The sequence below is a fragment of the Trachymyrmex cornetzi genome, unplaced genomic scaffold (assembly GCF_001594075.2).
Source record: "Trachymyrmex cornetzi isolate Tcor2-1 unplaced genomic scaffold, Tcor1.1 scaffold156, whole genome shotgun sequence".
Taxonomy (NCBI): domain Eukaryota; kingdom Metazoa; phylum Arthropoda; class Insecta; order Hymenoptera; family Formicidae; genus Trachymyrmex; species Trachymyrmex cornetzi.
Window position 1 is genome coordinate 4,702,697 of NW_017296157.1, and position 15,066 is coordinate 4,717,762.

The 15,066-nt window shown below is 32.8% G+C and overlaps 4 non-coding genes across 4 annotated transcripts; all 4 read left to right on the top strand.

The window, feature by feature from the left end:
* The first annotated feature begins 10,335 nt into the window (after positions 1 to 10,335).
* Positions 10,336 to 10,429, top strand: TRNAY-GUA (transfer RNA tyrosine (anticodon GUA)). Its single transcript has 2 exons — positions 10,336 to 10,372; positions 10,394 to 10,429. It is a non-coding gene; the product is annotated as a tRNA-Tyr (tRNA).
* Positions 10,430 to 10,496: 67 nt separating this feature from the next.
* TRNAY-GUA (transfer RNA tyrosine (anticodon GUA)) lies at positions 10,497 to 10,593 on the top strand. The gene is made up of 2 exons: positions 10,497 to 10,533; positions 10,558 to 10,593. It is a non-coding gene; the product is annotated as a tRNA-Tyr (tRNA).
* A 66-nt stretch (positions 10,594 to 10,659) lies between these two features.
* On the top strand, positions 10,660 to 10,759 carry TRNAY-GUA (transfer RNA tyrosine (anticodon GUA)). Its single transcript has 2 exons — positions 10,660 to 10,696; positions 10,724 to 10,759. It is a non-coding gene; the product is annotated as a tRNA-Tyr (tRNA).
* Positions 10,760 to 12,084: 1,325 nt separating this feature from the next.
* Positions 12,085 to 12,182, top strand: TRNAY-GUA (transfer RNA tyrosine (anticodon GUA)). The gene is made up of 2 exons: positions 12,085 to 12,121; positions 12,147 to 12,182. It is a non-coding gene; the product is annotated as a tRNA-Tyr (tRNA).
* Positions 12,183 to 15,066: the final 2,884 nt, after the last annotated feature.

Here is a 15,066-nt window from a genome sequence, read left to right on the forward strand (position 1 = left end):
AGGACACGGCCGTATTTGGTTTAGTGAGCATGCATGCACTACGCTCTATTCTGCCAACTGTTGCGATGATGAAGTTCTAATGAATCGAGGCTTACATTACCATTCAGAGAAACAATTATAACATAAATTTGGACCGATGAAAATAAATATAATTAAATAAAAAAAATCCTATATTCGATCAAAGCGGATCTTAGTGTTTAAGTATTTCTGTACAAATTTATATAAGTGAGAGCATAAAGTGTTCGTACAGGGAAAGTTTTTATAAAAATAGTCTTATTTGTAAAAAATAAACATTAGCAATTTTATACAATGAATATATTCTGTTCTAATTCATAAACAAACGAGCTTCGCATGTATTCCTGATTTTTTGGAAGCTAAATTTCTCGACTGTACGAATACTTTTTAAGCATCCAAACAATAGAATTTGTAATTTTCGTTTATTTTTCAGATGATATATTTTCTATAATTAATATATATCTTTTTGATATATATAATTTTAAGAAACATAGAATCTATTTTATTCTTTATGAATAAATTGTTAATTACCCAGCAAGAAATGATTGTCAATTAAACGTCGAATCGACGTCTAAATTGGTGTTGAAATCATCGTGTCGATATTAATATTAATTTAACATCAATTCGATGACTCATTTCTCGCTAGATAATATTTACTTTTTAAAAAAAGTTTTTTTTTTTAAATATTTTCTCTGTACCAATACTTTTTGAACTCACTGTACACATCTGATTCTACAAACTGCGCGCTGAAATCTTTTTTGGTTTTAAAACACTATCATGACCAGAACTAGAAAAGTAATATTACTTATTAAATTAACAAATTTGTATCTAGTTAAATTTTTAGATATTTTAACAAAACCGTTTTTTCCATCTATGCTTCACTTTAGACTTTCATGAAAAATAGTAAAAAATAATCAGAAGCTGTAAGTAATAATTAATAAAGTGTCTAATTAACGAGTGTACATAATTAGATTATTACACGTAAAGAACGCTTTTGTTGAAGAAAATTTAACTAGATACAAATTTGCAAATAATTTTGTTAGATCATAAAAATAATTCTATAAAAAGCCTAAACGTTGACGACAGTGCTATAAAAAGTTTAACGTTCTAATAATCAGTTTTGAAGCACTTATATAATCATTTTGATGATCCAATAAAATTCTTTTTAAATCTGTCTAGCTAAATTTTTAGATTTCGCAAAACTTCAGCAAAACCATTCTTTCTGTATATAGTTGATGTCAATTTTGTCCGGCGTTCTGTTTCGTATTGCTTCTTTATGCAACTCACGTGTCAACTGAACATTTATTATGCACCGAGTCATTTCGAGACAAAGAAGAATAGCGTTTAAGGACTTTGCTACGTGGAAGGTTAAGTGGAGTTTTCGAAAATATATATTGTCGCCGGCCATTATCGTTTGCTGCACAAGCAATATATATTAACTGCGGCCCTTGGAACGTGCATTGTGTACTTTTTTGCGGCAAAAAGAAGCTAAAAGAAGAATCACTAGGAGAAACAGTTGTACGATTTGAAGAAAGTTCATATGGCGACCCAAATTTTATGATCCACCTTTCTAAATTGATCTCTAGATTATATTGGCAATGTGTCGACAGGACCGGCTTAAGCTATTACATCCTTACACATCTTTAGTTTGAGAACAAGATGAGTTCCTGACATATCGGATTTTATATCAAACGAAAAACAAGAAAGAAAGAATATCCAGAATATTAATAGACTAAAGGTTCTAGGCTTTAATTTCGCTGCAAGATTGACCTTATATCGATCCTATGCGATATTTTTCTTTGTGCGATAAATTCATGAAAGCAATTCTCAGTAATTGAGGAAAAAAAATTAAGCCTATATTTATCTCGTGTAATTTCTTTTTTTCTTTATATTACTTCGTATCACTATTACAACATTATATACTACAACGTATTTTTGATATTTCGTATCTTTGTAAATAAAGAATTAATTTCTCTTTTCTTTTATTCTCTATATCTGTGTGTTTGAAAAGAAATAAAAATAATTTAAAGCTGCGCATAAAAATGAAGCAAAAATTATAAATTTTACCAAAAGCGTAATTATTTATTTTGAATTAAAGATTTCTTAATTCTAATAAATAATAATTTTAATCTAAATTTTTAAGCTTAAATACTTAAAAAATATTAATTATAATTATTAATTATAAATGCTTAAAATTTATTATAAATGAATCATAATTTTTACGCAAGGAAAAAACAATTAATTTTCACATAATTGCGTGCAAAAATATTTCATACTAATATATTGCATTTGTTCTTTATTACGCCGTCAGTTTAATGCTGGAAAATCATATTTCATGGAAAATAACCCATAATCGTATATCTTCAACGTCGTTTGTATAAATGCGTCACGACCATACTCACAGATCGTTTATCTACGAGGAAGCTATCGATTGTCACGATCAAACAGTCATCATAGATTGTGATCTACTTGACATCCCGGAAATCTACCATGGATCGCTTCATGTTATTCCTGCACATTTCTCCATGAAATCCACGTAACTTTACTACCGCTTATTACGTCTCGCTCGGCGACGTGCAACGATATGCGACGCCCGCACTTATTGTTAGATTACGCCTAAGATTGTTCATTTTCTTCACTATTGTGAAGATATACTGTAGAACCTTGATTATCCTTAACGTGGATCGGCCCTAAATCAAATAATCACGGAAGTCGAATAATAAAAGTTATACCTTATTATTTTTTAATATATATCTTATTTATATAAAAAAAACTTATATTATTTTAACTATATTTTTTAAATTTATTTTAATTATATCCTTAATGGAAAAAAACAATTTCGCCGAAGTATTTAAAAATTTAGCTAAGATTACAGATCTGAAAATAATTTTGTTGAACCATCAAAATAATTAAGTAGAAATCTTAAGCATAATGAGTAATACTACGAAAAGTTGTGACATTCTAGCAGCCAGTTTGAATGTCCTAATCAATTTAATGATTCAACAAAATTATTTTCAGATCTATATCTAACAAAACTTTTACACACTTTAGCAAAACTGATCTTTCCATGTATATAATTGTTTATTTGTAACTTTGTACGTAACTGTTTTTTCCATGTGTCAACTATATTTCTTCCTGAAATCTTAATAAAATGAAACAATTCTTTGGTACATTGTGAAACAGATACAGCGTGTACATGGAAGCGTTGAACATGCAAAACTGATTGAACTGATTGAAATAAAGCACTCGACAACGAAATCTAATAATCTGGGGGTCGGATAATACAACGTTGATTAATCCTGATTCCATCATCCACGTTGATTAGAACCAATTTTGATATGCAAGCTGCAACAAGTTAACTCATGACTTCACTTGATAAGATAATCAGCTCTTCAATCATTACTATTAGAGATTGCAATATTTTCTGAGAATACTGACTGCACCTAGGTAACTTGAAGCCGTTTTATGGTCACCCAAATGGGTGACCACCTTGTCACGCTTTCGTGAAGAAGACCGATGCTTCTCTTTGAATTGCGACGTTAGAAATCGCCGGTGAAATTTAATTGTTTGCCAGAGATATAAATCGCATGGGAAAATAGAGCAAGTTACGCTATTATTTCTTATCGGCCAGTTTGTACATTAATCATGAGAACTTGACTAATTACGTTGTTGTCAAAAATGTTCATATCTTTATTTAATATCCATTTAATCAAAATTTTCGGCATATTCTTCTAGGTAAAGAAAGAATAAATTCTGAACATTTTTTATTTAAAATGTATTCACTAAAATTTGTCCACTTCGTCCCAAGAGAATCACGTTTTTATATCTACAGGAGAGTATAGGTATTTTTCATATTACCATGGACATCTCACAAATTGTTGTCTAAGGACGGACTTTTTTAATGCTCGATCTTTAATTTTTATAAACCTTGTGCAAGTTATCCTCGCACGGCCGGTCGAATATCTGCTCGATACATGGCCAATCCGCATGGTTTTCGAGGAATTCCTGATTTTATAATTCCTTGGCGGCCCGAGACGACCTTGCCTTTTGTCACTTTCACCAGTTCGTCCGCAGGATCGGACAAGTTGGTGCACGGTGCCCTGGATGAAGGAAAGTAGAGCGAAAATGAGAGAAAGAAAAAGACAGGAAAAAAAAGAGAGAAAGACAGAAGCAGAAGCAGAATGCAGCTGCAGCCATGTGCAAACTTCCATTTGTATACCAATGAAATTGTGCACACGCATGTACGCGTACACGTACGTGCTGACGTTCGTGCTACGGTAGTAGGGAGCGGTCGACCTTGCCCCTGAAGAGGTACGGTGCGATGCGCAGGAGGTGGAGTGCGGTCTGGGTGTCTCTAGGACGAGCAATCGATCCACGAAATTCATAGCTCTTCGCCGGTAAATCCGGATCATCGACGATTTCCTGAATAAGCATAGGTTACCACGACCTCATGCCATTTCACCGAGCGACGAAAAAACGCGAACTTTAATACTAGAACCGCCGATGTATCCTATTGTAGAACTGTCGAAGATATCAATTTAGTAATTTCTTACCCTTGTTTTCGGTTAATGAAGATTCATTTTTATATTATTTGTATCATTAGAATTATTTGTGTTTTATATATATGTATTTACATATTTATATTTTCAATATTTTTCACACAGCACACCTATTCGAGCAATGCCCTGCATGGAAAAAAAATTTGTTAAAACAACAAAAACTTCACTTATTCAGCAAATCTACAGCCATAATGTACTCGTACAAACAGTCTTTTTATGTAAAGTAACAAAGTTACGAGGAGGTAACCACTAGTTGAAATATTGTCCCATTGATTACATAATTTCATTTGATTTTATATGATTTTGTCTGATTACAAATAATTTTTTTCACTGCATATGAAGTTATTTGGTAAAATATACGATTTGATTTAATATCGTACAATGATTTCTCACAGTTGCATATGTAATTATCGGATTATACATAGAGATTTTATATGAATTTTATAATAATTTCGAGATGATTATGGTAATCATATTTGTTGTAATAGCAAAAAATTTAATAAATTAGAATATTTCGTAGAAAATTATTTTTGCACAACAAAGATAATTTTTTACGAAAATCAATCAAATATATAGATCAAAATTTCTGAAAAAAACATGTTAGCTAGCAATAAAAATGACGTACAGTTTTGTTACTAATGAAAAAAAATTGTTGCTTTAGCAATTTTAAATATAACAAAGAATTAGCTGAATTAGCATATTGATAATTACTTGCAGACATAACTTCTTTGTTAAGCCCGATGTCCATGATGCTAGAAATCGGTCCGAGATCTCGGACAGAGAAAAAATTAACAAATTCACATTTGAACAATTTGATCATATGACCATTGCGATTGGTAAATGCTTTCTTCATCCGAGATCTCGGACCGATTTCTAGCATCGTGGATACAAGGCTTTAAATCATCAAATCTTTTTATTTATAGATGTTGAACTCGCACGGCAAGCTATAACTTTGCTGGATTACTCAATCTACTTTTTTTTGTGTGAGAACTGAGAATATTTTTAGGACATAGTATCTTCAGAATGTCTTTAGGACGACCCTTGGAGGACTATGCTATATAGCAGGTCTGCATTATATATTTAATACGAAAAGAAAAAAAATTGAAATTATTAACAGAGTCAAAATGGCACCATTTGCGATTCCAGTCTCAATGAATATTGTGTTGCGGCAGAAAGTGATAAGAGGATTAAACGTGAGAAGAGGCGCATCAGTTTTCAGAAAGTCTCGCTTTCGCTTTGCCTACTTTGCATTTAAATCGTCATTAGATTAGATTTTGCAACCTAGTAGTCAAGTGAGATAAATTCCTTCCACGATGAGAAAATAGTCTGCGATTTTATTTTCGATAAACACGAGAAGATTCACGATGCGTCAGTTATTTTCGATGTGTCGGATTCTAACATGGCAAAAAAAGAGAAGAGAAAGAAGGAGAAAGAATAGGAACGTTGTTTGGACTGTCCCTGAAAGTTCGAGACACGCTGATCTTATCTATTGCTCATTTAGCTGACGTGGATTTCTGGAGGTCCGTGAGCTCGAATATCGTGTCCTCGTGGCTGGGAGTCTCGAAAGATAGAACGAGTGGTTTACGTACTGCATGGCAGCTCGAGGGCACATAACACGGTCTTGTGCGCCGAGAACTTTCACTGTCAAACGTCGTACGTCATGTAATCCAGGGCCGAAGTCGGTGATGCAGCGGGGATGGTGGATGAAGAGAAGGATGTCGTATTATCCGCGCGATCTCGAGAGAATTCGTCGCCGGGACCGACCGTATATTCTCGTATGTGCGTAAGTATGAGAATGACCCCTCTTACGCGAATAATATGATGATGTCGCAACGACGTGACAGAAAAATCCCGTTATGCAGTTTGTTGTACAGTGCGGTATAGGTTTATAGTCGGCGATTTAACGTTAGTGCCTGTTTATACGATATCTTACGTTTGATACTAATTGCATTAAGCGTTCCCTAGACACTCAGCATTACTGTACAGTTATTTTGTGTAATATTATTGATGTCCCCTTTAAAACAAGCAATTTGGAGGATCAATATAATTTTCAATTATTAATATTGCGATATCAAATATTATGTAAGAATATTGATCGTCTATGGATCGTTTTACATTTTCACGTGTCTCGTCTCTTGAACGCTTGAACAAATAAATTAATTGACACGAATATGTGCATTATAATAGAACTGCAATTAAAAGGTTTTCTACAAGAATTAAATAAGTACATTTTAAAAACGTCTGAGTTATGGTATCAAATCATCATAGCGTCAATTTGTAAACAATTTTGTTCCGACAAGAATCAAACAGAAAATGGGAAATATAAGAATTTAACATTTGCAAAGGATGTTTTTGTTAACAATAACTTGTAAAATTTTATAAATAAAAAGTGAAAAAGTATTGCTTTAAGTAATTAATTATTACCTTAATTATTACTTTAATTTAATTATTTAATTATTACTTAATTATTAATTTAACTATTACATAAGGTATTTTAAATATTATTTCTTTCTTCATCTTTATCATTATTAATATTATGAAAGAAGATAAATGTAAAATATTACGAGATAAATATATAGCAACATATAAAATTTCTGCAAGAACCAAACAAGTTTAAAGATTTTTTAATTTTTTTAAGGTGTGTCTCCAAAATAATAATTAAAACCTAAAATTTTATTCTTATATTTATTATACATATGTTCGAAGAAAAATTATCATATTTATGATACAATGAACGGTTTCAAAATGAAAAATTTTTTTCCGAAAATTTAACCTTTACACTTGTTTGGTTAAATTTTCAGAACAAAAATTTCTCATTTTCAAACCGTTCATTGTATCATAAATTAGTTCATTGTATCATAAATTACTGGCAAGAATCCTTGAATTGTTTTTTCTTTTGCTACAATCTTGCCAGCTATTTATATTTTTGATGTTAGATATCTTTATCATTAGACTTATGATTTTACTAAAAATAACTACAATCACAAACAACATTATCAAGTAACTGATTGATGACTTTTATTAACATATTACATTCAATACGCGGTACTTAACTATTTAGTTCTTCAGGCAAAAAGACAAGAAGACAATCCGCTGCAATCATAATCCACTTTGTCCATGATTCATCGAATAATGCGAACGTATATTCGTGATTAAGAAAATCGTATAATGCTTCTGTTGCTTTATTCAATCCGAGCGATTATGCGTCGCCTTCTGGCGAGTCCCTTTCTCGTAAGATCCTCTTGCGGATAATAAGAGGTGTCGTAATAAACGTAGGTATCCCGTTACACCTTCGATGTACATTCAGTGACATTAAAAAAAAAAGCGAGAGAAGAACTCACCGAGTGGGGAAGACGTGATGGTCGGAGAGTTGAAAGTTGAAAGCGACAGTGGAAGATGCCGAGGTACTCTCGTACCATTCTTGAATCCAATTTCGTTTTCATCTGTGAGAGTCAATAAAAAAAGATATCCCTTCATCTTGATACTTTACATAGAAATGTCTATGATATCTGACAGCGATCTACAAACATAACGTCGATCAATTCTCCCGTTGATATAAATGTACGTATACCAATAAAAAAATAATCAGATATACACGCGCCCCTCGAAATACAAATGGGTTATTTAAGAGACTACTTCAATTATCTTTTCCCCTATCTAGAGATTGCGATGTGAAACACATATCAAACGTGAACTCATTAATGAACTACGACAGTCGTATAAACCTCGGGTCGCAAACGGCATGCTCTCATGCCTTTCACTACGAAAATTCTTCCGATATCGCGTCCCAATCGCCATTAAAACGCACATGGAAATGAAAGAACCCGCGAAGCGAGCCGATAACAAGGACGGCGCCGCTCGATCGATCGCGAGAAATTTGCGCTCTCGTGACACTGACGAGACGGTCTCGAGGTCGCGTAATGCACTTCGCCGTGGTACCAATGATCGCTTAATCGATCTTCCGGTCGCGTCCTTGCTTGTCTGAAAAGAAGCCTTGGGATAGCCGGAAGAATTGCTGACGAAACGAAATCGGCGAAACTGCTTTCGCTATTGCAATACCGCTAATACTCATCTGTCATCTTAACCAACCGATCACGTGCCATCCATTAGTCTGTGATTCTGTTTTCCGAAGACTCGCATGCTGCAACGTCTCCTTCTGGAGAAAAGCGAACGGAATGTGCGTAGGTAACGCAATGAGGTGTGGCAAGTACGATATGCAACTTATTCAGAGATTTCAAACTGTACTGAGAGAAAAGTATTTTTAGTATTCGTGACTATAATTGCATAGTAAAATAATTATAGATACTCGAAAAAGTGCTTATGCTGAAATATCTAAAAATTTAGCTAAATAGAAATCTGAAAACAATTTTATTGGATGCTTTATTGGATGCCATCTAAATAATTATATTAGATGCTTAAACTGGTTGCGAAAATGTTTTTTTGCAACATTAACATCATGCTTAAGCATCCTCAATATGTATTATATATCATAATTATTATAATAGTTCAATATAATTATTAGATATTGGATTCTTATGCAATTTCGTATTTTTTTAGAAAGCAGATTGGAAAGTGACATAAAAATAGAAATTTGTTTCAATAAAAAAGTATTCTAAAAATACATATTTATTTGTGCATATTGTGCAAATTTGTATATTTTGTGCATGTCTGCAAAAAACTCTGCATAAAAAATTCAATATCTAATAATTATTTTCAAATCTATCTAGCTAAATAATTTTTAGATACTCTCCAGTAAAACCGTTCTTTCCTCATAGGAACTTCATTTTTATGTTACTGCTATAATATTAATATATATGTATAATTATACTTATAGTGTCATATACTAAAAAGAATATATGATTTTTCCCAAAGACAATTATAAAATTATATTAAATTATGTTAAATAAGTTCTTAACTACAATTATCTTAACGTGCAATCACATAAACTCATAAATACCAAACACTTTTCTCTCAATGCGCAATGTACCGATTCAGCGACAAATCCTAGCGCGAAACGAGGTCTAGGTTTTATGCTTCATCTTTCATTTCGCTAGGATTTTATTAATATAATAAATAAAGTAGATAATTAAGTCAGTTGAACACGATAAAGTGCAACTGAGCATCGAAAAAAAGTTGAAAGGGAGTGGGTTAACGAGGTCGCATGGCAGCTAAACTTGTTCGGTATTTTCGAACAGCAGGTTCTATATCGCGGGTGAAAACGCCAGTCGGCTTGCCTTTACCTCGAAATCTGCATAATCACTTTCCACCGAGATTAGATTTTCCCTTGCCATGGGCGGATCTTACCGCCGCGGGATTTTCCACCAGATTGAATTGGTCTCATGCTGCGAGGGTTTCTACCTGGCAATTTGTCCCTCGTTACGCAGACGGCGGCTTCACACAATTATACCTGTTATTTGGCCCGAATAATCGGTCCCGGCGATTCGACGGAATCGGAGTGGGAAGAGAATTTCGCTCGTTCATGCGGAACGCTCGTGTAACGCCAGTAGCGGGATACGGTTTATTATTACGCTCTCTACTTGTCTTACGTCGACAGCATTACATTAATATCGCAGCAATGCACCGGAATATGCCAAACCGAGCGAAAAACGTTTGTCGCTAGTATTATAATGTCATAAATTTACGTCGCCGTTTTATAAATCGCTTTTTTATCGCCGATTTGTACACAGGTCCACGCCGATCATTTGGGCTGGCTGGTCATTTTTATCAATTACGATGATATGTTAAACGCAATTAACAACAACCTTCGATAGCTCAGTTGGTAGAGCGGTGGACTGTAGTTATTGAATGTAAAATGAGACATCCATAGGTCGCTGGTTCAAATCCGGCTCGAAGGAAATCTTTTAGCTCCTATATAATATTCTTTTAAATAATTAAGCATTCTGAAGAAATTAATAGCACAAGCCTTCGATAGCTCAGTTGGTAGAGCGGTGGACTGTAGTTGTTTAATTATTCAAGAAGAGACATCCATAGGTCGCTGGTTCAAATCCGGCTCGAAGGAATTCTTTTAGCTCCTATAAAATATTCTTTTAAATAATTGGGCACTTCTGAAGAAATGGGCTGCAAGCCTTCGATAGCTCAGTTGGTAGAGCGGTGGACTGTAGTTGCTTATTGTTTATGTAAAAGAAGACATCCATAGGTCGCTGGTTCAAATCCGGCTCGAAGGAATTTTTTTATTATTTGTTGCAAATTTTAAAAGTCTAATAACAAATAGAAATTAGCCGTTAAATTTAATCCAATTGCATTGTTTGTTTGAAGAAAATAGTTTTTTTTAGAAATATATCTTGCTTTTTTATCTCTATCTTTGTTTTCACTTTAATTATTTTTAGGTAACGCAGAATTTTTGTCACGGAAATTATTTCGCCTAAATAAAATAAGTATTTTTAATAGCTTCATTGATGGAGTGGTGAAATATTTTTTTAAATATAGTTTTCAAAGATTACAATTAAATTGAAGCATAAAAATTTTTTGCGAAATATATTAATTTTTTATCCCATTCCAGATATAGCTACATTGATAACGAGAAAAAAAACGTTTGATCCTTGTATTTATAATTATAATTACCTAATAAAATAATTACAGTTAAAAGCTCCATTTTCAGTTATTATTTCTATAATATTAGTAATTATACCTATATATTTATAGTTCTATGTCAAAAACGTATATGATTGGTATCGAAAATATAATTATAATTTGCAATTGTTTTTGATGCCAATTGTATATTTTTTATGTATAGAACTATGAATATAATTATTATTACATTATATAGCAGTAATAATTACATTGAAGCCGTAATTTTGCCATACAATTACAGTCACAAACACTTTTCTTTCATGATATTTTTCTGTATGATGTCACATTTTTATTTATAGAAGTGAGATATGACAGAATATTTTAAAAATAAATCAAACTTTAACACAGTGTATATTCTATTTATAAACTTAAAAAAAAATCATACAAATCTACTTGAAAGTGCTTTTAAAATGTTTTTAAATATTTACAGTGGGTACAATATATTTATAAAATTTAGCTTTAAAGACACCCTGTATATATGTTTATACATTCTTCAACAGCTTAATTAGTAGAGTAGAAGACTGCAGTTGCTCATATTTAAATATAGCAATCCATAAATGATTTAAATCCGACTTGAGGGAGTTTTTTGCTACCTTCCTTCCAAGAACTTTCTTTTAAAAATATTTAATATCCTACGTAATGTTGATGAGAGCTTAACAGATTATCATTCTTTCTTTTATAGGTAAATACATGTACCTTCTATATCTTCAATAGCTTCATAGAGCGGAGAATTTTGTAATTGATTATTTTCTTATAAGTTCTGTAAGTTGCTAGTAAATTCGACGGATAATAATTTCTTTTGTATTATGTTGTCATTTATTTCAGTATATATAGTGTAATATGTAAATATTTTGTTTCAAAAGATATATATAACGTCTTTTGAAAATATCTGATTTATTTAAGTAACCTTCAGCACAAGCCTTCGATAGCTCAGTTGGTAGAGCGGTGGACTGTAGAGGTTTAGAGCTCCCTTCAAAAGAAATCCATAGGTCGCTGGTTCAAATCCGGCTCGAAGGAAACTTTTTTTTTTATTAGGATAAATATATTCTTCGTTATATTTTTGCAACAATAATGGCAATCTATACTTTATCCGTTCTATCGAAATTAATTATTTTTTATACAACAAAATATATTCGTCGGATTTTTTTATATAACAATATATGGATTTTTTAAAGTTATATTACATTCTATTCGTATATCACCGTTAATTTCTTCTTATACACTTATATAATTTTTCGTTTAAAATATTAATCTTGTACTAATAAAAAAAAAATTATAAGGGTAAAAAGAAGCTAGTTATACGTACTATAATTTAACTCTAATTGGTATTCGCTCAGAAATTTCCTTAACTAATACACTAAGAAAAATGTATGTATAATTATTTATTTTGTTGATATATGACTCACAAAAAAAACTTTCATACCTTTTCCACTTAGAAATTATGTTATTCTAATCAAAATTTGATTATTCTAACCAAATTTTGATTAGAACAAAAATTATGTTGAATAACAAACATTTTCTTACTGTTTCATTAAAAAATTGTGTTGTTCTAATCAAAATTTGGTTATTTAATCTTTTTCGAAAAAAACGATTATATGTGTATTTTCTGTATATAATATTAATAACATTGATAATAATAACAATAAAAGTAAAAATGTAATTATGGAGTTTATTCTCTCTCTAATATATACACTTCACAAAGTTATCCAATTCATCTCGCAAAGCTCATACATATAGCAAAAATATCTGTTGTTTTCGTTAAGCGGATGTTATTTTTAATTCATCCGTCGCGATATTGTCGGCCGGTGAAATTGAGCATTGCGAGAAAATCTCCAGGTCCTGCCTCCGATATCGTCGGGCAAGGAGAATTTCAATCAACAGCATGGAGATAGGCCGGTACGATGTTTATCTGCATGCGTCTCTGACTGAAAACAAGCCGCGGTAAACAAGTTAGACGAATATCTGCGAATATCTGATCGCGTCACTCGCCTTCTGTCACCCACTGACCTAGTAGGAGTCAATTTCACCGGAGCCACACCGTTTCTTCGGCTCGGTATCGAGGCGAGCCAGGCTCCGCGTCGATCCGCCAACCGAAGAGCCGAAGTTATTAAATATTCCATTATCGGGATTCTTGCACTTGCATGCGGCTTAACGGCCCGGTCCGCTTTGTTTTAGCTCTATTCTGTAACAGCTAGCACACCGGAAGTGCGCCAGGTAGTGTGCGCTGCCTCCAGCTTCCGAAATTACATCTCCTACCTTTGTTCTCTCCGCCGGAGCGAATTATTATTAATAATGCAACGTACGCGACTTTGCATAGAGTGAACTTCGCAATTGCATGGCTACATTTATTGACACATAGACCGTTTCAAGTTGTTCAAATTGTTCCATACATACTAGGGGGTATCTATAATTTGGAGCTTAATCCTGAAGATGTGAAAATATTCACAACAAATTTTTAGCTGCATTGAAACATGTGACATAATTTATTTTCACATGCATTGAAATTAGGCCGATACATCCAGTTGAGTCATGTAATGTTGCATAAAAAGTATTTAACATTTTGGAGTAATCGAACATTTTTACGTAATCATCAGCAGATAAGTATGTCATATATACCGAAACAACAATATCGCTTCAAAACTAATACTGGTGCGATAAACTTGGGACTTAATAACAGTCCACGCTCGAGCTCATGAAAGTTTTATCGTATCCGGTGAAGATAATCGATCCGGTGCGCGAACGCGATTAATACTCGGTGGCGCATCTGGAAGCAGCGCACGTGATTGTGGCATCTGGATGGCGCCGTTAGGCGTGTTTCGTCTTTAAACAGCAACGGCCTTGCCATGGTTCCGCGAGACACGCAGCTTTCTCTACTTTCGCTTATGCGAGATTTTCAGGTTGCTGTTTAGCGCCGTTTGCGCGTGTTCTGAACGACGCCGAGAAACATTGCATTCCATGAGAGAAGAGGAGAAAATTCGTCCTATTCGATGTGCAAGGGATCGATGCCACCTTCCCGAGATTCGTTCAATAAATTATCCTCGTGAATCAGTCCATTAAATTGTAGTATATTCGGAGCAATTAGCGAGATGGTTAATTTACGTAGAAAAAAAATTTTTGGCTGCGATCAAAATAGACAGTTGGTTCGAATTAAATGGTAATATTTATTTAATCAAGATTAATGTAACGTGGAATCCTTTAAAACTCTTTTTTTGGTTATTTTGATATTTATAATAATCTTCAGATATAAGTACATATATAATGTTTTCTAGGAATTGTTTCCGCCGATTCCTGATATCTGTAATAGATAAAAAGACTAATAGATAAATCCTACAAGACATACCATATACTGATTGTGAGAGAAAAGCGTTTATTATTTATGACTATAATTGCCTGGTTGAATTATAGATTAAGTAATCCATTACTATGCTATGATAGTAATAAATATTATGTTTATACTTCTAGATAAAAATAATATATAGTTTATCATTTTTGTTGCTAACTATAGGTATATACATATATTTTTTTTAATATATAATTTTTTACCTGCAATTTTAGTCAGTTTCACTAATATTAAACACTTTTCTCTCAGTGTACTATCTTGAAAGATATCGTCTTTGTTGTTATGAAATCTATTAACATGCCTTATGCGGGTAAATGGAATTTGATCGTAGGTGAACCTCCCATTTGCGTGCCGCAGAAAAATTATCTAACAAAGGCTTTACCGCAAGTAGAAGTGATGCATGTCGATTATGCGAGTAGGCATTTGAATAATGTGAAAATGAATAATGCGGCTATGTTTATGGTTACCACAATACATACTGCAGAAGCATATATGAACATTTAGTATAAAATAAATATCCTAATGATTGAACTAATAAGAAGATACGATCAATTCTATATT